This window comes from Perognathus longimembris, chromosome 6 (assembly GCF_023159225.1).
Source record: "Perognathus longimembris pacificus isolate PPM17 chromosome 6, ASM2315922v1, whole genome shotgun sequence".
NCBI lineage: Eukaryota > Metazoa > Chordata > Mammalia > Rodentia > Heteromyidae > Perognathus > Perognathus longimembris.
The window spans coordinates 54,397,539-54,424,231 of NC_063166.1; positions in this window are offsets into that span (position 1 = coordinate 54,397,539).

The window sequence follows — 26,693 nt, forward strand, 5'->3', positions numbered from 1 at the left end:
TCTCTGCTCAAATGATACCTTCTCTGATCATATTCTCTAACTTGACCTCTAGCCTGATTCAGTCACACACAGCCTTCTATTTTATCTTCTTCGTATTTTAATTTTCTTCCAAATATTTCCTGTTGATATCATCCCACCAGATAACCCCACTACAATGTAAGTCCATAGGCACAAGAATCATTTTTACTTTGCTTCCTACAAACCCTGGAGTCCCTACAGTGGTTTCTGGCATGGGGTGAATATGCTACAGTTAGTTGTTGGCTTAGCTAAAGAAAAATTTCACACAAACAACTAACCAGCATGGAGATAGACAATTTATCTTATATTGGGACAAATACTACTGCTTTGACCTGTTGCCCACCTTGTTAGCCAGAATTACCTCCAAATGTTTTAGCTATTTCCAGAGATAATTACAGCAATTAAGAGACAATGAATGGAAGTAGAGGTGGAGGTTAAAAAAGAATAAAGACATAAACAAGGGATTTATACAAACATATCTACAATCTAAGAATAGAGTCCAGACCTCAAAACCAAAATAAACAGCACATGATGAGCTTTGACTAGTATATAGTCTTGCATCTGTGATGCTACCCTGTCCTGCTCTTTACATCTATTGTTCATCTCTTAGTTTCCAACACTCTCTTCCTTTTCCTAACTGCAATTATGGACAATCTCCAATGTGAATGCAATAGATAACCTTTTGCTACATAGCTTTTGTATCTCAGAGTTCTCATTTATTTCTGTAACTTTGCCCATTACCACTCTGCTACCTCTCAAGGTCCTCAGCTTCATAATGAGGACAGAAATAGTGTACATTGCATACAACTTATCAGGACAAGAAATAAAAAAAAATTACACTGCCTTATATATGAATCTGTAACCCCTCTGTACCACACTTTGACAATAAAGAAAAAAGTTTAATAAAAATTTACACTACAGGTTAAAAGAGAATTAAAATAAATATCTGAGCTAGGAATGGTTGTGCATGCTTGTAATCCCATCTGCGAGGAAAGAAATAGTAAGAGGATCAGAGTCTGAGGTTAGCCCACAAAGAATAAAACCACACAGACCCTATCAGAAAAATAAAGCAAAAAGTAGCAGAGGCATGGCTCAAGAAGTAGTGTGCTTGCCTAGCAAGCATGGGGCCCTGAGTTCAAGCCCCAGCATCACCAAAAGAATAGATGATAGATAGAAAGAAAAGGGAGATTTCTTACAAGAAGAGGTAAGAATGCAAAGAAATAAAAGGAAATGCTCATCATCCCTGGCCACTAATGAAATGCAAATCAATTCCATTTCAGGCCAGTTAGCTTGGCCAACGTTGTGAACTCAAACAACAACAAACATTGGTGGGGATGTGGAGAAAAAGGAACCTTAGTGCATTGTTGGTGAGAATATAAACTAGTACTAGTAATATAAACTAGAAGTTCCTCAAAAAACTAAACATGAATCTTCCCTATGACACAGTTCTGCCATTCCAGGGCATCTAACCAGAACATCACAAGTCAGAATATCATACTTGCACATCTATGTTGACTGCTGCACTATTCACAATAGCCTACTTGTGGAAACAGTCTAGATGCCCTACAATGTCGGGCTTGGGTCACCTCCCCTGGCGTGGAGATCAAGGCTCAGCTATGCTTTTTCACCACTCCCTTTCTCACCCTCTCTCCTGGTCACCCGGCCGGCAGGTAGGGCCAGGATGGAGCAGGGGAGTCAGCACTGACCTCACGTGCACGTGGCCTAACGAGAATGCTTACCCACCTCCTTACCAGTAAAGAAAGCCAGGCATAAGCAAGTCTCCGAGAAGCTTCAAGAGCTATCTGATTTATTAAGGCGGGGGTAAAGGGAAGTGATAGGAAGGGAAAGCGATCGGCCAGGACGCTGATAGGCTGAGAGCTTATCACATGACCCCCTCTTGAGCTAAGGTCACTCAAAAGCGCCATGCCAGGGAGAGGCTGGGGGGCGCCTGGGCTGGCGAGAGAGTTGGGGGCTGGGTGCAAAGCCAGTTCTTCTGGTTCTGGACCCAGAGAACTGTAGCCTGCTTCCCGCATTCCCCTAGGGCTGGGGGGAAGGGCATCAAGTCCCCCATCAAGTCCAAAGGCTGGATCCCAACACTACAATAGATGAGTGGATTAAAAAAAAGTGGTACCTATACACAATAGAATTTTACACAGAAAGAAAAATATTATGTCATTTGTAGGGAAAAGGTTAGACCTAGAATAAATCATGTTAAGTAAGGTAAGCCAAGTTCAGAGAGACAAATGATGCACGTTTTCTCTCGTATGTGGACACTAGATCTAAAATATACCGGGACATAAAAATTAGATGGATTTCTAGGCATTCACACAAAGTAAGTCCAAAGGAGAGGAACAGAAAGGCACAATGTTTATGTGCATCTGATCATACAAAGTAATATTTATTGAAATGACCCCTAGGAAATGGAAGCAAGAGGTCTTATTATTTTTGCTGTTTTTGTTTTGTTTTCTTTTGTTCTATTTGTTTGTTTATATGTCTTTGGGAATGTAAGGGGAGGCACAGAAATAGAGGGACAAAGGGTGAACAAATGCAGCAAAGGTACTCACTGTGGGTTGGAAAAAACTGAGAGAAAGCTGGGGAAGGGTAACATTGTCCACAAAGAAATGTACCCTTTATCTGATTTATGTAACCCCTCTGTACGTTACCTTCATAATAACAATTCAAAAATTTTAAAATAAAGATTCACAGCTAAAAGGAAGGAAGGGAGGAAAGAAGAAAAGAAGGAATAAATGTTTAAGAAAAAAAAGTGCTTGGAAGTGCTGGGAATGTGGCTTAGTGGTAGAGTGCTTGCCTAGCATGCACAAAGCCCTGGGTTTGATTCCTCAGCACCACACAAACTGAAAAAGCTGAAAGTGGCACTGTGGCTCAAGATGTAGAGTGCTAGCCTTGAGCAAAAAGAAGCCAGGGGCAGTACTCAGGCCTTGAGTTCAAACCTCAAGACTGACCCACCCCAAAAGGTGCTTGGAGATGTACAATTGGTGATAAAACTATAAAGCAGTTACTGCAAAACTCAGAATAGATAGCTGTACTTTCATATATTAGTCACAGTAGCAGAGAGGTGAAAGAATCAAGTGTCTATTAATCAGAGAAGCAAAACATAATATATGCATACGGTGGAATTTTTATACAATGGAATATGAATCAGCCCTAGAAAGGATACTTACTGATTCCACTTATATGAAGTACCTAGAGTAGATAAATTCATAGAGGTAGAAAGCAGAAGCTGGTTGCCAAACCGTGGTGGGAGGAGAGGGAATGAGAGGTTATCATCTGATGGATATGAAGTTTCAATTTGGAATGATGCCAAGTTTTGGACAAGAACAATGGTGTGTACAAAACTTTGGAATTTGTAATCATAAAGATGGTCAATTCTGTAACTTTTTTACCATTCTAAAAATTAATCCAGGTACTTAATAGTAAATTCCTATAGTCTCAGATACCCTAGAATCTAAGGCAAGTGGATCATTTGAGCCCAGGAATATGAGGCCAGCCTGGGCAACAGAGCAGGACCCTATCTCAAACAAAAGTAAAAAACAATAGATTGGTTTGGAAAACGGGCTAGGAGGCAGGGACTCTGATAAAGCATGACACATAAGAGGGATTTGAAGGTGGTTAATGAGTTCCTGTTTCTGGCTAGTGATTACAAGAACATTTGCTTTATAACAGCTCAAGATTTGCTTTGCTTGCATCTATTTTCATTTATAGGATTAACTTCTTTATGACAAAGAATTACCTTCTTGGCATTGGGAGTATGGCACAGTTGGTAGAGCACCAGACAATGAGCAAAGCTTCAAGTATCAAGTTCAAGTCCTGGCCTCTCAACAACAACAAAAAGAATTAACTTCTTTAACATAAATACTATTAATAACTTAGAACATTGAGAATATGGTACTTGACACATGCAAAGTCCTCCACACAAGTCAGCTGTTGTTAACTAATATTACATTCTGGCCTGCAACCTCTTCCCTTGCTCCAGTGGTGCCAGAAATGAATGAATAACGACACTGAACCCACAAAGGCTATAGCACTTATCCTAAGCTTTTGATATTAAAGAAACAAAACATCAAGGCCTGGCCTAAGTGCTGGGAACCCAAAGTAATGATAAATGTGGTTGTAGGGCAGCTATGTATTCAGGTCAGGCAAGACCTTTCTTACTATGAATGGAGGAGCTGGTCCGCTTCAGACTATCCTTATACCCCTGTTAGAGCTCCATATTCAGACATTCTGGCCCTAGATCCATAAAAACTAGTGAGTAGCATGGAAAATATGATGGTGCTAATCAAGTGGTTCGGATTGTGAATGTCCATGCAGCTTGGAGAGGCAGAGGGAAGATGGAAAGGAAATGGCTTTCCAGAAGCCAAGAGGCAGAGATCTAGGCTACCGTCCTGTGATTTGGTTAAAAGACAGACAGAAGCTAAAGATACTTGGGGAAAGCAGTGGCAATTGCCTTGGACAGGTCACCCAGAGCCAGGTGCAGGACAGTGTAGGAGTCCAACAAAGAAATGCACCTTTGGGGCTGGGAATGTGGCTTAATGGTAGAGTGCTTGCCTAACATGCATGAAGCCCTGGGTTCAATTCCTAAGCAAGACAAATACAAAAAAAGCCAGAAATGGCGCTGAGGCACAAGTGGTAGAGTACTAGCCTTGAGCAAAAAGAAGCCAGGGACAGTGCTCAGGCCCTGAGTTCAAGCCCTAGGACTGGCAACAAAGAAGAGAAAAAAGAATGCATATTTGAGATGATAGAACGTAATGAGTTCCAGTTGAGCAAAAGTAACAGAAGGGTCTATTCCAGCAGTAACATGCCAGGGAAATGGATAGATATCATGAAACTAGAACACATTGGGAGACACAAGAGATTTGATATGAATCAAAAATCAGCAGGACTTGGTAGAAGCCTAGATATGGGGAATAAAGAGGAAAAAAAACCTCTAACCCCCAAGTATGGAAGACAGGTGGGTGTCTTTCAGTGTAGCATAGATTCATGCATTCTTTCCTAGGTTCTAGAGTCTCAACTTTGGCTGCTCAATTGGATCTCTTGGGGATCTTTTTAAAATGCAGACTGATTCAATGTGTTTGAGATGGTTGTGCATTTTTTTTTTTTTTTTTTTTTTTTTTGGCCAGTCCTGGGCCTTGGACTCAGGGCCTGAGCACTGTCCCTGGCTTCTTCCCGCTCAAGGCTAGCACTCTGCCACTTGAGCCACAGCGCCGCTTCTGGCCGTTTTCTGTATATGTGGTGCTGGGGAATCGAACCTAGGGCCTCGTGTATATGAGGCAGGCACTCTTGCCACTAGGCTATATCCCCAGCCCGGTTGTGCATTTTTAATAAACTCTCAGGTGTGCAGAAGCTATGGGCCTATGGATTGACTGTAGTTTGGAATAGCAAGATTCTGAAAGAGTGGTTTCCAACTTGCTTAGGCATGAGAGTTCCCCAGAGAGCTTTAAGAACCCTAAATACCCCAGTCAGAATCTAGGTTGGTAAGACATAGGTATCAGGATTGTTCAGATTCTTCTGGTCGTCAGGTACCAGTGGCTCACACCTATAATCCTAGCTACTCAGGAGGCTGAAATCTGAGAATCACAGTTTGAAACCAGCCCAGGCTGAAAAGTCCCTATGACACTCTTATTTCCAGTTAACCACTAGTAAACCAGAAGTGGTGTTGTGGCTCAAAGTGGTTCAGTGCTAGCATTGAGCAAAAAGAGCTCAGGGACAGTACTGAGTTCAGGCCCCACCACCAACCAACCAACCAACCGAACAGAAACCTCTTCTAGTGATTCGGATGAGTACCCAAAGTTCAAATCAATTTTAGATACTCTTGATTTCTGAGGCTGAATAAAGTATTTTAGTCTTCAAAAGTTTCCTGGATATGTTCTGAAGGGAAAATGACGTTCCTAAGATTCTTTTTGTTAGAGATATGGAAGATTTTGCCTTTTTTCAACTTGTGTGCACCCAATTATTAACAACAAAAATCAAATTGTTCTCTAAATTTTCCCCTAACACGCAAGGTACCTGAGCAAAACTACTGCTAGGAAATGTTTTAATGCTACTGCAAGTCCATTTTTTTTTAAACTGCCTAGTGAGTACATTTTTTAACTGCATAGTGGGAGATGTCTTGCAGAGCCTGCAAAGCCTGGTGATTTATGAGCATGAATGCACAGTGCAGAAGCTGCTGACTTGCCTGAGCTCATCAAAGCAGCTTCTCAGAGTTATTTTGAAGACCTCCTGCTGTCTTCAGTTCACATTTCTGCAAATCCATCTGTGGAAGATCAAGGATTCTGCTCTGTCCTAGGCCCACCCCACTAAAAGTGTCAGGGATCCAAATTCCTGTTCCTTGTCAATCTTCCCCATGCTAGAAAAACATACAGGAAAGTCTTAGTCTGAGTAGCAATTAGAGTACTTTATACAACACACTGCAAATTTGTGATTGTGAAAGTGCGCTTCTCAGGCTTTTCCCTGGTGCCTGGGATTTATAGCCATTGGCTTTCATTCTATTGGGTATTAGAATTACCCAATGCAGAAGATGGAAGAGGCAGAATACAGACCCTAACAAAATGCACAGGCTCCTATCCATTTAATTTCTTCTGGGCAGCCTGGCTGAACTACACATAAATGCGTAGTGTTTCCTCATGTGCGCATGGAGAGGCAGTGTGGTATCATGTAAAGAGCTAGTCCAGGAGCCAATAGACCCCTACTGCTGGCTCCTTATATTGTTTCGTGTTTTAGTTGTGGGATTTTTTTCATCCAGAAATCTGGACTTAGAGTATTGATGCTAAAGAATGTTTAACAACTAGTTCTCTGGGGAAAACCAACATAGAACAAAGCCTGATTTGTATCATTTGGCTATTTTCATGGTATAAACTCTCCTACCATGTGGCCTATTTCAAGTCAGGATTATAAATGCTTAAATGCTATATATGCTTATATTTTGTTTGTTTGTCTTGCTATGTAGTCCAGGCTTGTCTTGAACTCTTGATCCTCTTACTTCTGGCTTCTGAGTGCTGGGATTACTGTTGTGTGCCACCATTTTCTGATCTATGTTGTCTTAAGTTAGGTCTAAATTGAATTTGTTTAATCTGGAAATGACACTCTTGATTAAAACTTCTGCATGGTCTGGGCTAAAGGTACCCTGAGCATCTTTTCTGTCTCCATGTTTAGGATTGGAGGTACTAAGGGTTAGTCAAGAGGACTTAAGAAAGCATTTTTTTTTAATGGCAGACAAGCTTTTTTCCTGTCACACTTACTGTCTTCCTGCGTTAAGCAGTGCCATGGGTAAAACTCTAAACAAAGGAACAAATTCTAAGACTCCTGAAGATCAATCAGAAATGAAAATGAGAAATCTAAATTTATTCATCAGTAAAATGTATAATGAAAAGACAATTAGATCTACCTAGAATTATTGAAATATTGGAGAACAAGTACGAGTTGTCTTGATACCCATCCATCTATCTATCTCTCTCTTTTTTTTTTTTTGGCCAGTCCTGGGGCTTGGACTCAGGGCCTGAGCACTGTCCCTGGCTTCTTTTTGCTCAAGGCTAGCACTCTGCCCATCTATCTCTTGAATAAGTTATTTTCTACCTCTTTCTTGCAGAGATATAGCCAAAGACATTTATATAAATTAGCTTATCTCTATCTATTTAAAAAAACAGCCATGGGGAAAACTGAGGGAAGGAAAGAGAAATAATGGGTGACATTAGTCAAAAGAGAAATGTATGTATTATCTGAATTGTGAAATGGTAACTCCTTTGTATGACACCTTTTAATAACAATAAAATTATATTTAAAAGGAATTAAAAAAAAAAACCAGTCATGTGGTAAAGTGTCGACAAGCCATGGGTGTTGTGAAGTTCACTGAAGACAGGGATGTGAAATACAAAGAGCCTGCTGATTGTAATGAGAAATACTCAGGACATTACTATTCCACACACAGATACAGGAGGAGATTGTTATTCAGGAGGTGTGGAAAGAGCTACCTTATTACTATGCAAAAGGCACTTTCTCATTTGAAGATGTTGAAAAAAATCAATATGCTGTAGTGACTGAAGCATTCCGAGGCTCAAGATACAATAAAGAATGAGTCCACCTCCTTCTACCCCAAATCCACAGATCAAAAATCAAAGCTCTGGCTTTGCTTGTAAGAGTAGAGGCTTAGAAAACCGCAGCCAGAGCATGACTATGAACCCCCAGAGAAATAGGAATTTGTGATTATTTCAAGGAATAAGGGAAGCATCCAAACATTTGAAAATAAACGCTTGGACTAGAAGAACTATCTTAAGTCCAAGGAAGCTTTTGAAAATAACTCTTAATTTGACCACGCATGTGCATGCACTAATACCTGCAACATCCCAAATCAGTCATACATGATTTCTTCTTAGTATTGACTTTAAAGTAACATTCAAACTAGTCGTGGAAATGTAAAAAGAGTGATGTTCTGCCATCATGAAGTTTCTAAATATCCTCTTTCTTAGTTTTCTGTTTGGACATAAGAAAGCATGTATAGCATTTATTAGCCTTTATATTTTATCATGAAATTAAAGCATCTGTATAATGCCCACAAGTCTCGGTGACTGAGATTAAGAACTATGACTCCTTTAGGATTCAATTCAGTTCTGTCGTGAACTTAGCCTTATACTGGGCACCTGGGTGACTGGCTGTCCTAGTTTGCCTGGATCTGTCCTTATTTGGGTACTAATAATCCTGGATTTGAAGAAAGCTCTCAGTCTCAAGAAAACTGAGACAGTTCATCACTGCACTGGACACTTGAATTTACCAAAGAAAGACAAGTTCATAAGGCTCAAAAGCCCATGATTTAATTGGATGAAAAAGAAATCAATGCACTAAGGTGGCAGAAAACAATTCACCAAAGAGTATGATTAATAACATAAGCTTAATTTATGCTGAACTGAAACAATACTGAAAATAAGCAAGTGTTCCCAAGGAGGGAGAAATAGGTGTTGTTTCAATGCTTGTGGGATTTTCAAGCGTTGGAGGAAATGTTTGTTAAGAGACAAGCTTAATGTTGAGCTTAATGTTAAATCTTGCAAATCACTGCCTGGACACTTTATTTCTAGTTATTACACTGCTGATCATCCCATTATCATGAGAAAAATCTTCAATCTCTCTGAACCTTGTTTCATTTCCATAAAATTGGTATTAAAATATTGCTTCTCTTGTCTACTGCCTAGAGCTGTTGGCAGAATTCTGTCTGACAAGTGGTGCATATAAAACCATTTTGAAAACCATCGAATGCAATACAAATATAAGAAGCTAAATAATGTTGTTGTTGCTAGTGGATAAAAATATAAATCCATAATGTTATTTCAGTAGTCCAGAACTGTGTTGACTGATATGGTAGCCCTTAGTAGCTCTTTGAATTGTCGTGAACTGAAGTTAAGTAAAAATCAGTTACCCTATCCATTATGTGCTAAGCATCCAACGACTATACATGGCCAATGGTTACTATAATGGGCAATGCAGAGAATATTTCTATTATTACAGAATATTTCATTGACAACCTGGTTTAGAAATCAGTTTGGGGGCTGGGAATATGGCCTAGAGGCAAGAGTGCTTGACTCCTATGCATGAAATCCTGGGTTCCATTCCCCAGCACCACATGTATAGAAAACGGCCAGAAGTGGTGCTGTGGCTCAAGTGGCAGAGTGCTAGCCTTGAGCAAAGAGAAGCCAGGGACAGTGCTCAGGCCCTGAGTACAAGGCCCAGGACTGGGGAAAAAAAAAAAGTTTCAGCCAGAAATCAGTTTGGATTTGAGGACCATATGTATTTGAGGTGAAGACATTTCTATATTTAAAACAACAACAACAACAAAAAAAAAACAAGTGCCAGGTGCCAGTGGCTCATGCCTGTAATCCAAATAATTCAAGGAGGCTATGACCTGAGGATCATAGTACGAAGCTAGCCTGGGCAAGAAAGTCCATGAGATTCTTATCTCCAAATAACCACCAGAAATCCAGAACTAATGATGTGGTTCAATGTGGTAGAGAGCTAGCTTTGAGTACAAAAAGCTCAGGGACAGCACCCAGGCCCTGAGTTCAAGTCCCACGACAGACAAAAAAAAATAGTAATAAGGACCTTAAACATCCAAGTTCTCACTCAAGTTGTGCTGGTCTTTACTCCTGATCACTATATATTCCAATTCACTTTATCTCCTGAGCACATGTTAGAATTGGATTCCTTACAGTTTTCATGGTTGATTGAGAATGAGGAACTAATATTGGTTCATGAGCTGGGAGCCCAAGTGAGGTTTGTCATTTCTGGGTAGAGCATCTAAACATTGATGGGCAGCCATCAATGGTGGTATCTTCATTATTCTGTTAATGGAAACGCCCCAAATGGAGATTGTTGATCAGCTTGAGTGATGCAGTGGCAACGACATAGACACAGTTCCGTTTCCAGCTGATTCTCAATGACATGAAGAAGGATTAAGAGATCAATTTTTCTTGGTGTAAGCCATGGGAATCTAGGAGTTATTTTGGCTTAGCCTAGTTTATTGATCATGAAGAACAAAAAGACATTATCAGCTAGGTCTCTAATCCTACTTATTCTGTATACCTGTCCGTCCACCAAAGATACATGCACACACACACAGACACACACACACACACACATATTCACACACAGTCATAGATTTATACATATGTGCACATATACTGAGACCCACAGACATGTGCAATAAAAACATAGCAAAAGTTATATTGCCCCGCCTCACTGTTATGGCTTGAATTTATTCCCCAAATTTTCCTTGAGAAGTGGGAGGCAACTGAGTCACAAGGAATTTTCCTCATGAATGGATTGATTCATTCATAGATGAATGGATGAATAGATTGCTGATGGGGTGACTTCATTATAGTGGTAGGTTCTCTCTAGTAAACTTACTCTGTCTCCTTATGCCCTGTGTCACCTTGGGACTCTTCAGGGAATCCATGCCAGCAAGAAGGGGGTCAGCATTCTAGAACCCTCATTCTTGGACCTCCCAGACATCAGCATCATGAGCTGAATAAACTTTTCTATAACCCAGCCTGTGTCATCTGGTTACTGCAGCAGAAGTCAGACTAAAACACCGATCTTTGCATAAATACATTCAAGCTGTTCTACTGTACTGCCAAGAATCAAAGTCATGTGTAATTCATTTACTATAGCCCGATTTAAAAACAGAATACAATGATTTCTTTTTGTGAGAAGCCTGAATAGCACAATTTCATGAGAAGCCGAGTTGGTGAAACTGGAATGTAGACTTTTCAGGAAGGGATACTTTTTACTAGAACGTGCTTTGAATCTTGGTCTCTCCAAGAAGAAAATAGAGAAACTGTAACAAATGCCAGCCATGTCACACATGGATGAAATGTTTACCCTTCCCCACAGGAAGTCTGGGATATGTCGAGCTAATGACAGGCAGTACTTAGTGTGTGAAGAATGAAAGGAGATATATGGATATAAATTATTCATATTTTACTGACTAATCTCAAAAAAGATTCTGTTTTTATTTTGGGGTTTTATTATTTATTTATTTTGTTAATCATGGAGTTTGAATTCAGGGCATGAACAATATCCCTGAGCTCACGGCTAGCACTCTACCACTTTGAGCCACAGTACCACTTCTGATTTTCTGATGGTTTATTGGAGATAAGAGTCTTACAGACTTTCCTATCCTGGTTGGCTTTGAACTTTGAGCCTCAGATCTCAGCCTCCTGAGTAGTTAGGATTACAGACATGAGCCATCAGTGCCCAGCAAAGATTCTGTTTTTAAACACCAGGAATTTGAAACACATTGGATATTATACTAAAGGGTTGGCATTCGGAAAACTTTGGGGAGGAAACCACAGAAATCTTATCTTCATATTGAATATGTTGTCACATCCCTGAATAGGCAATAATACACCTGAGGCTTTTTTTTTTTGCCAGTCCTGGGGCTTGAACTCAGGGCCTGAGCACTGTTTCTGGATTTTTTTTTTTTTTTTTTTGCTCAAGGCTAGACCTCTACCACTTGAGCCACAGCTCCACTTCTGGCCATTTTCTATATATGTGGTGCTGAGTAATTGAACCCAGGGCTTCATGTATATGAAGCAAGCACTCTTGCCACTAGGCCATATTCCCAGCCCCACCCAGCACCTGATGTTTTTAATACTGTTCTTCAACATTGCTGGTTGCTCTATCTCTTCAGTACCTATAAAGCACAAGATCCATCTGCCTGACTATTTGCTGTCATGGCTATGGAGTGTTTGCATTAAAAAAAAAAAAGAAAAAAATGTTTGAGTGGTATAGGCCGAACATTTTCCTTTCCGATTTGCTTTTTAAACTTTGTAAGGGTCCTGACAAGTATTTCACAGTTATCTCCCCTTCTTACAGGTGGAAACCAAGGCTTAGATATGTCAGCTAATCTATTTGCAATAGACTTACCATTTGCATGTTTTCTTTTACTCAGAGCAGGAGCATCTGTATAGTAAGTGCCCATCAACCCTGCCTCCTCTGGTCTTCCTAGAAGTCCCTGCCTCATTTCATACCCCTGTGCCTGTGCCTCCTAAAATTACTGCTTAAGTAAACCATTTGCCTGTAAAGCTTTTTTGCTGAGTTGGTTTCAGAAAGGATTCAGAGTTTCAATCCATATAGTCAACCAGTTCCAGAACCCCATAAAGCAGTTTCCCCTGAGATCTGCAATTTCACTTTCTAAGGTTCCAATCACCTGTGTCATTTGGGCTGCAAATATTAAGTTACCTTGACTCTTTCAAGACGGAAATTACATGCACCCAACTTCTGTCAAAATATGTTGATATAATTCTTCTCATTTCTTATTAGACATTGTTATTAAACTTTTACTGTTCTTGATTTGTAGATGAAGCGTTCTCATAAATATGTATGTATGTGTAGGACTTAGTCCCGCCATCTGTCATTTGAGACAGCCATTGTGGATTGTAGGTTGGGATCATGATAGTCACATTGTCTGACTCCATACTTTCTAAATGCAGGAACAGAGAACTTTGCAAATGCTTGCTAGCTCCCACTTAGGGCCATTCAGGAAGACACTGGACAAGCAGCATGATAAAAGATAGGAGTAGAGAGGCTGTCTAAACCACTTGTGCCAGCTGTTTTTCCATGCTTTGAACTAGTGGACTGGGCCCCCTACTCTACATCCGGCTGCTAGTAGCCCCTTAGATGCTCTGCCTAGAAATCCTTTTTGGTCCTTGACTATATGGGATAGGGAAGACTGTGGAAGACAGATGCCTTTCATGAAATTCAGGAAGAAGTTTGGCAAGAAGCTTTCTGGAGACTCAAAACATGAGATAGGAGCCATCTTTACATTTAAAAACTCAGCCTGTATGTAGTTCAGAGGATAACAGTCTCCTTGGCTGTGCCACAGTTGCAAAATAGCCATCAAGGTCATGAACCGTGACATCTTCATTTGCCCACTCTTGCTGTGAACCAATTACCTATACTTGGAATGCTCAGCAACAGAGTGATTCCACTATATATCCATTTGAAGCCATTTTAAGAAGAAAGCTATACCCAAAGAATGGAAGATTACCTTTCACTACAGCTTTCACTATTAACACCTCACCGTTTATTCTGATGTGCCAATGCCCATTTGAATGGTGTAGTCAATGCCAGGTTGAGACCATCACAGCTGTGATTGCCTTTGCAAACAATGGGACATATCAGAAAATGAGGATCAAAACCTTGGTCACTAGAGAAGGAAACATATATATATATATATATATATATATATATATATACACGTATATACATATATACACATATATATTAAGTATATGTATGTATACACACATATATATACATATATATATATATTAAAGGCATGAAACAATCCTATGCCCCATGGCCTTTGCTAACAGGGGTCCACACCCTGATCAATAGCCTCTGGGACGTTTTGGGAAGTGGTCTTTCTACTGAGGTAGTTTGTCTGCTTTTCCTGTTACTATATCACCTACCTCCATCAGAGTCTGCTGGCTGCCCACCTCCTTTCTCATGACTGCAGCCTGGGCTAGATGTAGCTTGTTACACACACACACACTCTCATACCCTTGGCACTGTTCTCATAGCCAGTTCTGTTTGAAGACTTGGACTGAATTTCTTAATTGAAACAATGGCAAAAGAAAAGCACAGAAAATAAATTAAAACTGAATAACAAGCCGGGTGCCAGTGGTTCACTCTTGTAATCCTAGCTACTTGGGAGGCTGAAATCAGGGGATCACGATTCAAAGCCAGCCCAGGCAAGAAAGTCCATGAGACTCTTATCTCCAATAAACTGCTCAGAAAAGGCCAGAAGTGGCACTGTGGTTCAAGTGGTAGAACACAAGCCTTGAGCAAAAGAAGCTTAGGGACAGTGCCCAGGCCCTGAGTTCAAGTCCCAGGACTGGCATAAAAAGAAAAAAAAAACCTGAATAATAGCCATCTCTACTTTAGAATTCCTATCTCTCTTTGGGGAAGAGTCTTCCTGCCACTGTCAGTAGGGCATTTGAATTTCCCCTTATTTTACTCCTCTTCTTTTATCTCCATTTATCTATTTTTTCTCACTACCAGCAAGTATCCCTACCAAGCTGTTAAAACTCTCAAATCTTTATATTTTTAAATGACAAACAAAGGCATCTCTCCTTGACTATATATTTCCCTACCTAGGTTCTGCCTAGATAACTTGATTTATGTAGTACACAATATGCCCATTTAAGGTGCTTTTCTTAAACAAAAGAGACATTTCTCACTAATTGGAATTCTGGCTTCTTGCTGGTCCATCTGACCCAAACTCTAATCAAATTTTTTTAATCTTTTCACAATAATGAAAAATCTTTACCAATTTTGAAGGTTTAATTTCAAGTGCTCCTTGGTGTTATTAATCAAATATGTAGTATGTATACTTTTCAAACAAACTCTATTAATCCAGCTGCCAATTAGTTTTCATTTTGTGTGGTTTATTTCTCCCACAAGTATCAACCATCAGGTATTTTTCATCCAAAGTTCTGGTCTCTTAGCCCCAGTCACTGTGGTATTAGTCTATGACCTTCGAAAGCAGACTGCTGCTTTGTTTAGGAGGGAAAAAAAATCTAATTACAGTAGTTAAATGAACTGGAATTAATTAAGTTGTGGATACTTGACATTTATAGCTAATTGGTCATATCTATCATAAAAAGAGAAATTGAGCCTTTTATCTCTGTTTTATCAACCATGATGAAAATCAATAAAGTCTCCAAAAGAGGGGGGCTTAAGGCTCCCAGCAGCCTTTGACCCAGAAGAAAATACAAGATACCATTAAAGTATGACTAGAAATTTCTTAGTCAGCTGGGGGCGAGTGCCAGGGAAAAGATTCATGGCTTTCTGCATTTCCAGATAAAAGACTCTGGAGAGAGTTTAATATGGGATGCTGTGAGCAGAAAACTTACTACATGAAAGGAAGGAGAGGGGTTTTTTTTTCCAATGCTGGTTAGTGGGTATCCATGTATTCCTCAACAGCCTCTTACTTGCATTTTACCACCTGTGTCCAAGATGAGCACCAACCACCAGCCACAGTCAAGAGATATGGTCCTAAAATCCCAAGTGAGCAAGCATTATTGAAAGCAGATCCATAATTTCTCAACCTTTCTGTTCCACTCCCTGTGAATGGAGCAGATAAGTGAAGATATTGTCATTGTGTATGCATTAGTTTGACAGAAATATAAAGAAAGCGGAAAAGATGAGGAACTTCTGTTTTACTTGGGGGACTCTATAAATGAGCTTTCAGTTGCCTTCCAAGAAGGCTTGTGCATGTTATCTTTCTATCAGCAGTACATGGGGGCTATGTTTTTCCCCATTATATGGATGGCACAGCTTTCTTTCTTTCTTACAAGTTGATGGGTGTGCCACCAGCACAACAATGTTCATCACAGCACAATTTGTCATAGCTAAAATATGGAACCAACCCAGATGCCCCTCAGTAGACGAATGGATTAGGAAAATGTGGTACATATACACAATGGAATTTTATGCCTCTATCAGAAATAATGACATTGCCCCATTCGGAAGGAAATGGAAGGACTTGGAAAAAATTATACTAAGTGAAGTGAGCCAGACCCAAAGAAACATGGGATCTATGGTCTCCCTCATAGGGAATAATTAGCACAGGTTTAGGCTAGTCACAGCAGAGTACCACAAGAGACCAATAGCTATGCCCCTATGAACACATAAGATGATGCTAAGTGAAATGAACTCCATGTTATGGAAACAACTGTTATATCACTGTTGGAATTACTTTCAACATGCCATGTGAAACCGTAGCTTCTATTGTTGATGATCCTCTTGTATCCCCTTCCTGTGGTTGTACCTGCACTATCACTGTATCTTATCTGAGTACATTGGAAACAGTGTATACTGGTATTAGAACTAGGAAAGTAAAAGGGAATACCAAAATCGAGAGACAGGATTAAAAAGACAAACAACTACAAAAGCAATACTTGCAAAACTGTTTGGTGTAAACCAACTGAACAACTCATGGGGGAAGAGGAGAAGGGGAAGGATTGGGGGGAATGAGGGAGGAGGTAACAAACAGTACAAGAAATGTATCCAATGTCTAACGTATGAAATTGTAACCTCTCTGTACATCAGTTTGACAATAAAAAATAAATTAAAAAAACAAGTTGATGGGTATAATGTTTTGTTGCTGGGTTCATTTGCATTTCTCTGATGATTTCGTGTATCTGTGAACCATTTGGCAGTAATCATTAGTTTAAATTATGCATTTTTAATGTCACATTTTCACTCCTTAATATACATTCTATACAAATAATGCCATGATATGTAAAGACATATTTATGGCAAGATTATTCCTAGTCAAAACCTAGACACAAAATCAATGACCATTAATAGAAAAATGGTGGGGCTGGGCATATGGCCTAGTGGCAACAGTGCTTGCCTCGTATACTTGAGGCCCTGGGTTCAATTCCCCAGCACCACATATAGAGAAAACGGCCAGAAGTGGCGCTGTTGCTCAAGTGGCAGAGTGCTAGCCTTGAGCAAAAGAAGCCAGGGACAGTGCTCAGGCCCTGAGTCCAAGCCCAGGACTGGCCAAAAAAAAAAAAAAAAAAGCTTAAAAAAAATAGAAAAATGGCTTGTTAAACTGTGATACATCTATACTGCATTAGTGAGGGAGCAGAACCAATCAAATAGATGATAGACAATTAGATAGATGGATAGGAGAGAGAGAGAGAGAGAGTGTGTGTGTGTGTCTATAAGGAATTGACTCATGTAACTATGGACTTAATAATTGCTGCAACCTTCTACTTGAAAGCCAATGGTAAAATTCCAATCTGAAGCTGAAGGCCTAAGAGCTAGGAGAAATAGTCTAAATCCAAAGGCATGAGGTTAAGGAGAGATGATGGTGTGGGACTTGGTTTGAGGCAGGTGACAGCAATGTCTCAGATCAAAGTCCACCAGACAGTATTAGAGAAGAGGAAGGGGACAGGCAAATGGAAGAAGCAAGATGCTAAAAGAGGGTAATGGGATGAATACAACAAAAGTACATTATATACATATATGAAATTGTCACAATAAAGCCTTGTATTTTGTACAGTTAATTTTGTACATAATAATTTTTTAAAGGGCAGAGTGAATATAAGTCTCCCTTACAAACTAGTGTTATATCACTGTTGTAATTACTTTCAACATGCCATGTGAAACTGAAGCTTTTTTTGTTGTTGATGATGATCCTCTTGTATCCCCTGCCTGGGGTTGTCCCCATGCTATCACTGTGTCTCATCTGAGTACCCTGGATACTGTATATACTGGTATTAGAACTAGGGAAGGGAAATGGAATATCAAAATCGAGAGACAAAGGATTAAAAAAAATGACTCCAAAAGCAATACTTACAAAATCATTTGGTGTAAACCAACTGAACAACTCATGGGGGGAAAGGGGAAGGAGATGGTGTGGGGGGAATGAGGGAGGAGGTAACAAATTGTACAAGAAATGTACCCACTGCCTTACATATGAAATTGTAACCCCTCTTTACATCACTTTGATAATAAATAAGTAATTATTCAGAAAATAAGAAGTCTACCTTACTTATTCTTTTCATTCTGTTTAGGCCATAACAGAGTGGATGTGGCAGTCTCCCAAGATTGGAGAAACCCATGTGCTTTTTATATTCCACAGATTCAAATGTGAGTATTATTCAGGAACAAGCTCACAGCCACACAATACCTAAACAAAATGTTTAAACAAATACCTGGGTAGATCTTAACTAGTTAAGGTGTTACCTAAGAATCACATATTGAACAATAGGGTTAAACTACATTTAAAGGGAACCCATGGGAATTGTACCTGAGAAAATGTAGAAGTTTCACTGCAGGGTTATTAATTACAAGAAAGAAATAGAAAACAGATACAATGCAATCTCATTTTGGGAACCCAGTGCTATCCTTGGACTCAGGAAACAGGATTTCTTGTCCTGGTTCTTGGGCTTTAGAAAGTCTCTGTTCAAGTCCTTTTCTGGGTATGCTTCTCTGCATAGTGTGGGCATGTGTACAGCTCAGAAGACATGTCCACTTAAAGACTGTTTCCATTCATGTGTTAGAACACTATAATTTCTTATTCAAATAGGTCTGAACCCATTTCCAAGGTCAGAATGGACTGCTTTCAATGTTCTTTCCTCTCAATCGTTAAATTTCCATAGAAAGAGATATCTTCCAAATCTCCTATGTGCGACTCAAATGTTTCAGATGTCTATTTGAGCTTTTAGATATTGAAACTATTCTAAATTATCACAAAATGTTTTCATTGGAATGAACTGCTTAGTTAAATAATTTTGTTAAGTTTTGTGTTAAAAGCCTTTATCAAAGGAATAGTAAAAGAGATAAAAGCTGAGCTGGTTTATCTAGAGATGTGAATTTCTGTTCATTGCTTCCCCCTTCCCCATCTCCACCATGGAAAGTTGTAGTAAAGTAGGAGAAGAGATACTGCCATGAAATCCCTTGGCAGTTTTGAGCCAAATTCATATGCCATTGATCAAGTCTTTCTTATTTTAGAGAAACTGAGTCCTCGACAGATTAATCTTTAGAAGGAAATGATGCCATTTTATTACTCGCATATATAAAACAATAGGATATAAATGTAATAATAGCAGCAAACTTTATGAGTATTTACTAGGCAATGTGCTAAGCACACAATGTGCTAAGCAGTCTTACCTCTACTACCTCATGCAACCCTCTTTAGCCCTAGGAGATAGATAATCGTAACCCTATTAGCCCTGTTTTCAGATAAAGAAACTGAGGCCTCAAGATCAAGTGGAAATGTTTTGATTCAGAGCTACAGACTCTCCAATTAGAACCTTGACTTCCACTATCTACAGAAGTTTCTCAGCTAAGGCAACACAGGCACTTGTAACCAGATAATTCTTTATTGTAGGCAGCCATCCTATGCTTTGTAGGATGCATAGTAGCATCCTAGCCTGTACCCCCTAGATACCAGTAGCATCACCCCAGCTGTGATCATAAAAAAGGTCTCTAGACATGAGCAAATGTGTCAAGATACTATCTCCCCTATCCCAGTCACCAACACTGATCCACAGACAGAGGAAGCAATCATAAAATTATTCTGTAGAGTGCTATTTCCACATGACTTCCCAAAGAGACCCATAGCATGAACTGACCCAATAGCTGATAGAAGGACTTACATAACTATCACTTGGGGTATTCATTGTTGAGAGATGTGAATCCCCTGTGCTCACATAATAGCTTGATTTGCTAGATATTTCCCCTTTCACTGTCACTGTGATGCCCCCTAGGTATAGGTCTAAATGTCCTACTCAAAATAAATTCTTTTGAGAAATGGCATCCTGGAGATAATTCCATTTGAGGGGGTGAAGAGGCTTTTATTCAAGGGTTATAAAACATTTGAACACAAAATTAAGTGCAGCTCCTACATTAGGCTTAGGTTTCCCTAAGACTTTCATTTTCCCAACAATAGATTTCTCTGTAAACTAAGACCTTAACAATTTTCCTCTTCTTTTTATACCCAGGAGCACTGGCTTCCGTTTCCTGTAGGAGATTGCCATTCTTCCTCAATCAGGTAGCATAGCCATTTTCTCATGGCCTGTTTGTGTAAGTTGATGATAGGCTTCCTTGTCAAACTATCTTGTCTAAAAAGATGCTATCCAAATAATGGAAGATTTTTTTTTGCTTAGTTTCTATTTAAAATAGCACCTATACAGTAAAATGGAGAAAATACAGGAAGACACAAGATCTATTTCACTGTTGAAAATCATCCTGAAGCTGTGGGGTAACCCGCTTTCTATTAAGAAATACGTTTTGTTCACTGTTCATAGTGTGTCCTGTAGAAGTTTCTCCAATCAATATTTTTTCCCTTACTCAACAAGTACAGACATGATTAAGAGAAAAATCAGCTTGTTAAGCATCAAAATTATTTAATGTGCCTCCTTAAAAATTTCTTACCCAGCAAAGCAAGAGCAGAAATCTGGTAAGAACATTAATGAAAGAGTAAGTTATGGTAATGAGGAAATCAGTCTGTCTTCAGTAGAATTCATAATTCATTTGTGATTGGTAGAGAGGTACGATATTAACATTAATGCCTCTCTTTATCCAGTAGATCTGGCTATGCTTCATCATTAAAACAAGCCATCTTCTTCATCTTCCTATTAGGTTCCACCTACTTTTCATTTTTGAATGGAAACTCTGGCCATTGACTAATCCATCCCCACCTCCCTATTATCCTCAGTGTCCTCTGTGAATGACACACTGTAGACACTAGATTAATATTGGCTATAACAACTCTAATAGAGCATCATTTAAGGAATACTTTACCATTATTCCATGTGCATGTAACCTGAGGGAATTGATTTCTTCACCAACCATGATACCGTGTTTCTAGATGCTGAGAGAATTGGTGGATAATACAATATATTTCTCTAGAGAAGTATTTTTGGTCAAAGGTGTATGAGTTTGCTAGGGCTAAGAAAAAAGCATAAACTTGGAGGTTGAACTAACAGAAATGTATTCTTCAATGCTTCTGGAAGCTTGGAATCCAAAATCAAGGTGTTGGCAGGTTTGGCTTGGTGCTGATTGCTCTCTCTTTGGCTGGCAGATGGCTGCCTTCTCCTCATGTGTCTACAGGGTCTTCCTTCTCTGTTTTATTTTTTGTTTTGTTTTGTTTTTTGTTTGTTTGTTTCGCCAGTCCTGGGCCTTGGACTCAGGGCCTGAGCACCATCCCTGGCTTCTTCCTGCTCAAGGCTAGCACTCTGCCACCTGAGCCACAGCGCCCCTTCTGGCCATTTTCCATATATGTGGTGCTGGGGAATCGAACCGAGAGCTTCATGTGTAGGAGGCAAGCACTCTTGCCACTAGGCCATATTCCCAGCCCTTCTCTGTGCTTTTTTTCCCCCCATACTTCCTTTTCTTTAATAAGACTGTCATCATTAGCTGAGTGTTGATGGCTCACTCCTGTAACCCTAGCTACTCAGGAGGCTGAGATCTGAGGATCACAGTTCAAAGCCAATGCAGGTAGGAAAGTCTGTGAGACTCATATCTCCAATTAAGCCCAAGAAAACCTGAAGTAGTGATGTGGCTCAGGGACAGAGAAAAGCCCTGAGTTTGAGCCCCGTGACTGACTCCCCGCCCCCCCCCCACAAAAAAAAAAACACAATGTCATCATACTGGTTAGAGAATTCACTATAAGAATTAAAATAGTGTTATAAGCCCCAGGACCTTAAACCTACAATTTCATCTGTCAGGAACAGCACTCCATCTTAACCACACTTACATGTCAATACTGTATTCACCTAAATCTATAACTAGCAGATGAGATGGGTCGCTTAAAACCTGAAATTACTTAGAACATCACAGAAACATTGCTAATCAGTGCAGTAAACTTAGTTTCTCTCCTCCTATCCTGCATTTGAACCATATTCTAGAGGATAGCTCGGTCACTAGATGAAGTTACATTTCCTTGGAATTAAAAAGTTATCAGCAATGAGATATATTACTCTCTTATATACCACTCAAGAAAAAATGATCACCTATTCCCACTCAGCCATGATGTGTTCTTATCAGTTAGAATTTTTCATCCAAATGAAAGAGAATTTTTATTCCTATTGAATTTTTTATCTCTACTTAATGAGTTAGGTTCATGTAAGTATATTTTTAAAAAATCATCTATCACTCTCACACATTAGAAAAGGGAAATAAGGAGTGAAAATCATTTAAGGTATTCTGAAAACTTTTTCACATTCAGAGAATGGAGATTAATTCTGAATGACATTGAACCCTATGCTTCCAGTGACTGTGCTGTTATTATCTTTGGTGATAAAAGCATGGATGATGTGACACTTCTGAAAATATGTGTGCTACTCTTTATATCTATGGGCTTATCTTCCAACACACTGACTTCATTCTATAAGCCCTTTTTTTCTTTTCTTTCTTTTCTTCTTTCTATTATAGAGAATTTTGAACAAATACAAAAGCAACAGAGGAGAATAATGAACCACATTCCTGAGTGAGGACCCAGTAACTGTCAACATCAGTCATTCCCACACACATCCTCATCTACTTTCTCTCCTTCTGTATAATTTTAAACCAAATGTCTAACATATCACTTCCTATGACATGCCATTCTGACATGTGTCTGACATATCCTTCTTCTGTAAATATTTCAGAATCATTTTTGATAACTAACCATGATGCATTTTCAAATACAAAGAAAAACAAGAATGCCTTAACATCATTAAAATCTAAACTTTACTTAACATTCCAATTATGTCACAAACAATTTGAAAATATCTTTACAGAAAGATGAACACCATGCAATCTTACTTAAAGTGAAATCTTAAAAGGATTGGTGTTACAGAAGTGGAGGGGTTGTAGTAGGTAGGAAAAATGGGGAGACAGGAAGAGGAGGTCAACAGATAAGATGTTCTTGGTGCTGTAGTGTGAAGATAACAAACAAGAATACATTATATGTCTTGTTTTAATGGAAATGAAGGTGCAACTGAGTTTTCTGTGCTTCAAAAGTTTCCTTTAATAAAGCTTTTTAAACCATACAGTATGTAAAAGAAAGCATTTTATTTCTCAAAATCAAAGAGAGGGACTAGGAATGTGGCTTAGTGGTAGAGTGCTTGCCTAGCATGCACGAAGCCCTGGGTTTGATTCTTCAGTATCACATACACAGAAAAGGCTGGAAATGGAGCTTTGTCTCAAGAGGTAGAATGCTAGCCATGAGCAAAAGAAGCTCAGGGACAGTGCCCAGGCCCTGAGTTTAGGCCCAAGGACTGGCAAACAAACAAACAAAATCAAAGAGAGAATTTTGAAAATATTCATCATGAAAAAATGCTCAGACTTTTAAATAATGAATACGCTAATTATCTAGATGATTACCACACAATGTATCACATTCTAACCCATAAATATGTACAAATACTATACGTCAACCAAAAAAATAAAGCTCATATGTGATGGTTTATTCACGTATTTTATGTTATTTTACTTGTAGGTTCGCTCTCATTATCTCTCATTTATTTCTTTGCAATTGATTTTCAAAGTTGTATCATTGCCTAAATGGTGTTAATTTCATCCCTGTAGTGTAACTGAATATGTCATTTGGCCCTTGTATCTTGTGTAAGTGTCTATTTTTGAACCAGAGGCTAGATCTCAAATAGATGTGATGTTTGGGGCAGGAACCCTTCACAGGTTAGTGTTGAATTTGTTCACAGTGTGGCACATGTCTCTGTTTCTTTCTGTGATGCTGGTAGCCATGGATGTGTAATGCCACAATTGATGGTGGTAATCCATGTCTACATTTTCTTCTTCACATGATAGCTGGAATGTTTCTATAAAGTTTCCCTCATCTTACCAATTCTGAAGGATTTGATGTATCTACCAGACAGAAATGTCTCTCTCACCACAGCCATCTGGCTGTCTGTGACTCAACTATGGCTGTTGGTAAGCATTTAGAGGCTTTGTCTTGCAAACATGATATTTTATTCACTCTCCTAAAGTGAGGGAATTACACTTGTCAATGACAGGTCTCACTTGCAGAGTGGACTGTAGTTGATGATTGATGAAACAATGGGACGCATCATTCAATTCATACTTCCTTCTGGAGGATGATGCTTGTGTAGATGAGCACACTGGCCAAATGTGCCTGATACAGCTCATGTAAATTTTATGCAAATACAGTGCATAACATTTTATATGTGGTTATGTCACCAGATGCAGGTAAAGGTTTGTGAGATTTTGCTCTAAAAGTAGGGTCTCTTTATTTAGGGTTCTTGATTTTGATTGCAGAATAATAATTTCTGGACAAGTCACAATGGTAAGAAAAATTAGCAGAGCTTTACGGAATAAGTAAGCATGCAGTCAAGCAGACAAATAGACGAGCAGAAAGGAAAGGGCAGGGGCACACTCTAACAGAGTGTGAGTGCTCTCAAACAGAGAGCAACACACAAGTCTTCTGGTTTTCAGGGGTATTTATATGATAAAGGTAGAGGATCTGACTTCAGCATTATGCAAAGATAGGTGTTTCATCTTTGCTCTAATCATTCTGAGTTTTTGGATGTTTGGGACAGTTCTTCCAGGTAAGAATGCATCCTGCCATAAAACAGATGCTTAGTCTTGAGATAAGGAAGCTTTCCTTTTGTCTACATTTTAGATAGGATGTTGCTTAAGTTTTGGGGAGTGTTTCTCTCAGGAAGGCATACATTCTGCCAAATAAATGTTAATTCTTAGGGTGAGAAATGCATCTCTCAGGAAGGAATGTATCCTGTTGATTTTCTTTGGAACAAAGATGGCACTCTTGTTTTTAATTACCTACTATCTGAATTGCCTTCACCAGGCCTCATTTTCCCTAATTCATCTTGTCTTGGTTGTACTATAGTGGTACACACACACACACACACACACACACACACACACACACACACACACTTCTCTTCCTTTAGACTATTAGCATTCTTAACACAATCTTCATCAACACTGAACTCCTCAAAGTCAAAATTCTGAAAAATAGCTTTGTTAGTTCCACCCAGGAAAATGCCCCTTCTCTTTGTTTACTCTCCATTCGAAACTGCTCGTAGACCCTTTGCCTTCCTGTCTCTTCATGGACAACTGATTGCACAAGGACCTCCCTAGAAGTCCCCTCCCTGTAACCCTGGTAACTGGTCCACCTGGGGCAGTGGGTGGTTCCCCCAGGCTCTGAGATCACTTGTGCATCCACCCTGGTCATGGTCCCTTCTCTGCCTCCCATATATAACCTCTCTTGGCTATTAGTTCCCTCTCTACACACCTATACATGGTGCAGGCCAGTGGTTTGGTTTACCTAATAAACTCTCTTGTGCCTGAACCACATGGCGGTCTCCTTTCACCAATCTTTACATGCTTGATCTGAGTCTCATTCTTTCTCTCCTCCCTTTCTGTCTTTAGTATTTCTCTCACCAAAGCCAAGATAAGTGACAAGAGTGCATGTGCTGGCTCTAGCCCTGACACCTTCCTTGTATCTTGCTTTCTGAACAGTGTTTCTGTGGTTCTGTGGTTCCATTTTCCTCTGGAACCAAGCAAAGCAATCATTTTTTTTCACATGTGAGTAAACTGAGCTTAAACATAGTTTCTTAAAATAATGGAAAAACAATCAAAAGTGAGTTTAAGGGTTGATTTCCCTTATATTTTCTAAAAATCTTATCTAGTATCATTTTCTTTTAGTATAAAAATTTTAAGTAAAGTACATCAGATAGAAAGACAGGTACATAAATTGTAAGTGTATGGTCTAGAAAATTTTTACAAAATTGTCACATTCTTGTTCCCAGAAATCAGCTGAAGAAATATGACATTAGAATTCCAGAAACTCATTCTAGTTACCACCTCACCTAAGAGGTGCTAAGTGAATGAAAATGAACTGGTATGTCTAGTTTTGAATTTTTTAAACAAATAGAAACATATCAAACATATTATTTTATTTCTTGCCTCTTTTATATAATATTACACTATGAGATTCACTCAGCCTGGAGCCACATTTTCCAGGGTCTCTTAGAAGTGGGGCGGGGTGGGGGGAAGCAATGGAATCTGAAGAGTAATGAGTGACTACCTAGCCAGGTGGTTAAGAATCTGATGTACGTTTTACCTCTTTGGTGGATAATTCTTGTCATGCTTTTGTTTTGTAACTCATATGCTAAACTATAAAGGAGTCATCCAGATAGGAACCCTTGATATCATGTGTTTCTAACAGGTAAATGTCTTTTTGATCTTTGACAGACACCTATTGGCTATTTGCCCCCTACATTTTATAATACCCAGATGGAAGTCTTAGTTCTTAACAAAGGAAAGAATTAAATGCTATATTCCAACGCCCCCAGAGGTACCCTAGAAACATTATATGTAATCCAGTTTCGAAGAATTAACTAGAAAGAAGAAACAATAGAATCAAACCAAGTCTAGTAGGTCGTACTTCTTTTAAGGGAATCCCCTGAGGTGGCCAAAGGAGTGAAAGTTTGATGGATTAATTGTCTATTATATTTTGTAATTCTCTTTCGCAGTTCATTGGAGATGATTTGATTATGATCACTAACTTCAGCTGGGTTATCAACAGGAAAGCCTTGTCACAATATGTCTTTGTGGCTTGGACTTCTTCACAGCACAGTAGCAAATGTTTCCAATATGCAAACATT